A 4,014-nucleotide genomic window follows, 5' to 3' on the forward strand; every position below is an offset into this window, starting at 1 on the left:
TTTATTTTTTGTTAACTGAAAGGAGGGTTGTAAAGGATCTTGGGAAGACAAGGGATGGTGGGAAGGTGGTTTTAATTGCAGATGTGCTGCTTTGTGATACACAAGCGTGGTTTTATTCTGTTCTGCAGTATTTGTGGGATACAGCCAGAGAGCGGTCCTCGTAAATAAGTGAAGTCTACCTAGTACACTTGTGTTTATGGATATCTGTTGCTGAATATATATCCTGCTTCAGGATTTCTATGCGGGGAAATTTCTAAGTGACAAAGGCATCAGAGATACAAGTAGAGGGCAGGAATCGTTATTCTATTTTAGGATAATAAAATGGCATTAGGAACTACTATATTATGTTGTGGGTAGATTTGTGCATAGTTTTGAGACTTAAAAATGAAGCCGGAGCTGACTGTGAAAGTCAGCCAGTGATCGCTGGAATGGGACTTCTGCCTTTGGAAGGACACGCAGCACGACAAGACTGTACACGCCTGCGCGTGCGGGGATGCTGCTGCTCGTACGGGCTGGGTTGACAGCTAGTACTGAGCAATGTCAAGAGAAGATAAAAACTGCAGCAGCTTGAAGATTTGTGACTGAACTCTTGTCATGCACAAAGCTGACGTGAAGCCTTGCTGCTTAAAAACATTGCCGAAAGCTCTGGTGTACGTTTCTGCTGTGCCAGTGGGTTCACGCATTGAGAAAATCCCTTAAATCTTCCTATACATACCTTTGCTTTCAGATCCGTATAGTACAGCAGTGCAAGCAACGGCGCTCACAAGTAGCTTCTATAAAACAGCAACTAGTTGAACATTTCTGTTCTAAGTTTTGAGCTGCCATACGTTATGTGTTGCTACGTTTGATTTAGTTATTTCCCATGGCAAGCACTCGCGTTGAGCAGCAAGGGATAAAGACCAGGTGAGCTAATAGGATACAGGGGTTTCTATTATTTCCTAATAAAAAAAGGGAAACTCGGCACTAGAATGTTTCCTAGATGAAAGCATGTTTTCAAAAGAATAATCTCCCTCGTGCTATGTACACTGACATTTTTTTAATTAATTTGTTTAATTGTCATCTGCACATGAAGAATCCTATGAACTTTGTAGCAAGTCGCCTAAAATAAAGCAGGTGACATTTTGGCCTCGCCAGCACTGATACTTTCTTTTCAAAACACCACACAGGCTTCTTTATGAGCATCTGATGAGGGTTCTCTTGGGCCGGTTTTTTTCACCTTGAATATCTCTGGGGAGGGCAAGCGGTTCTCCTAAAAAGCGTAGATCTTTGCAGCACGGTTGGTTTGATTCATCAGCCCTGGAGGCAAGCTCTTGCCAGAAAAAATCCTTTCATGCTTGTCTGTCTCCTTCTCTGGAAGGGCAGGTGGTGCCCACTGGTTCTTGCTGTGCTACCACCCGGAGGGGCTGCTCAGGTGTAGTGGCTGCTCTGGGGTGGCTCCCCTTCCAGGGGGACGGGGGAAAATAACTGTTGACATAAGAACTGAAAGGGATTTTTTTCTTGACAGGAAACTGTTGGAAATGACATGTCAAAACAGACAAAAAGCTGAGAAATTAATAACTGTTCATCAAACTGCCCATCAGCCCAGGAAACGTTGTGCTTTCCCTTTTTTCCATGTTACTGTTCTTCAGTTGCCCTGTTGCAGAAAGGTTGATACCAGCCCCTACAAACATTAAGGAAAGAGAAGTAGAATAGCAACCATTAGTAAACTCCTTTCATGTTTCTGCACTTCGGGGTTTAGTAACCTACCCCCAATTTACCTAGACAAATAAGACAGGTCTCTGCTAGAGCTGGACGGTGTCCTCCTCGGCCTCTTGGGAGGACAGCCTTTGGCATGGGAGCTGCAGCCATTGGCACTGCGTCCTGCGCTCTCCCTGCAGAAGTCGAGCAGAAGTGGTAGAGCCGATGAAGAAAATCTCTTTCTGAAAGCTGCTGCTGCTTCTGGAGTAAAGCTAATGTTTGTGTTCGTCCTTCAAGCTGAGGACACCCTGCTGTCCTGCTCTTGAGGTTGCAGAAACCGATTTTGCTTAAAAAATGTGAGTCTTCCCTTCCCTCCTCACTCCGCTCTTAGGGTGTGGAGCAGGGAGGATTGCAAACACAGAACGGCAGAATTTTTTTTTCCACAGTGAAGCTCCGAAGGCAGTTGGCAGCGGCCTTTGATTTGAGCTGGAAACGGTTGCAAAATCTGAATTTCACAAACAAAAGGCCCGACTGTTTTTAGACCCAGGGCTTGCATGTGTTTCCCTCCCCTTCCACCCAAGGCAGGATGGAAGGGAGCGGGGCTTCCCCGTCCTCCCCGTAAGGGCTCCCCAGGCAGCATCCTCCTCGGGCTCTGTACTGTGGATGGGGCTGGGGGGAGAGGGGGATTCCGGGATTGATGGCTTCCCTCAGGAAAGCTGCCACAGCTGAAATCTTGTGCTTTAGCTGCCTGTACAGTTGCCAGATCCATTTAGTGCATAATTCATTTTGCGCTCAGGGATACACAAAGGGTTTTTATGAATGCTAAATTATGTAAAGAAGAGTTTGATTCTTTCTGTCTGTTCCAGGGTGGAAACATCAATAGAAGAGCCGGGGGACTTTGAAGCCAAGTACAAATGCTGTCATCTCACAAATCTTCAGGATGAAGAGCAGCTCTCCTTTAGTCAGCCTGACTGCGTTATCTTGTTGGACAGCCTGGACTAGGCTTGGCCTGTGAAATCCTCTCTCACCCTCGCCCTCAGCAGCGATACAGAAACAAATGTGTCTTCCAAATCAGCAACGTAGAGACCAGCTCAGAGAAAGCACTAATGCTTTTGTGGGGGAAAGGAAAATGAACAGTTTGTTTCTTAATGTGAAGCAGAGCCCGCTCTGCTTGTAGGTTAATAAATATTTGGCAGGAATAAAACTGTAAAGCAGATGTCTAAGAAAAAAGAACTACATGCAGGGTTGTTCCTTCCCCGGGCTGTTTCTGCAGAAAGAGTTGCACAGTCACGCTAACCCGGACCCTCGGCTGTATGTGAGGGGGTCTGTACACATACACGTGCTCTTTTGCTGTCACCACCCTTTCTGTTGTCCAATTCAGTCCATTGAATTTTCCAGAGCGGAGCTTTCTACTGTAAAAATTGTTTAAGTAAAATAATAGTAGGGGATGAGGGGAAAAAGATGGGATGCTGCTATTGAGAGCTCTTTGGAGAGCAGCAAGGCTTGAATCATTTGCTGTTACGGAGCAGGGCCCATGCTTGAGGCCCTTCCCTGGAAAAGCTCCCTCCAAGCACTACCTGGAGCATGGCGGTGCCGCTCCATCAGCTTTACCCTCCTTTTGCACCTGCAGCAGACGTTGGAACACCTCGGGCCTTGTCCAGCGGGTGTCTGGCTCAGCACAGGCAGCTTGGAGCAACAGTACCAACCCATGGCTGCCCGCTTCGGCACAGGTTGGCTCCTGCACCTGTGTGAAGTGAGCGCTGTGGCCATCAAACCCCTGTTTGCAGGTTCAGGGTATGTTCAAAGGCACTGTAAGAGCTGTCCCCGTCCTTAGTTTCTCTTGTGACGGGGTTGAAGGACCAGCCTAGCCCATGCCAGGTACTGCCCGATGCTTTGGTGGCGGTTTGGTAGGTGACATGTGTGTGCAAGTAGCAGAAAGCTGCAAACACTTCTCTTTCTGCTGGACAAGGGACCATCCCCGCTGTGCCTCCTGCATGGAGCCAGGGAAGGGGAGGAGATGGGTGGCAGCGGCACGAGGAGCCCAGCAGGCTCTGCTCCTCTGGCACCCCAGGGAAGCGGGGTGCTCAGCCACACATGCCTGTGCGGTACCTGCAAAGACGGTGACGGTGCCAAAACTGGGCATGGGACCAAAGCCGTATGCCAGCTGCCCCGCGGTGAGGGGAGAACGCCACTATTCCCACTTGATTTTCTATCACTTCAGACCTCTGTTCCAGCTAATGATTTTCTGGGCTATGTAATGTTGGCATTATCAAAGTCTGCCATGAAATGCTAAAATCCAGGGGGATATGGATAAGAGAAAACACAGAGTTGCTTGAA

The sequence above is a fragment of the Calonectris borealis genome, chromosome 1 (assembly GCF_964195595.1).
Source record: "Calonectris borealis chromosome 1, bCalBor7.hap1.2, whole genome shotgun sequence".
Taxonomy (NCBI): Eukaryota; Metazoa; Chordata; class Aves; order Procellariiformes; family Procellariidae; genus Calonectris; species Calonectris borealis.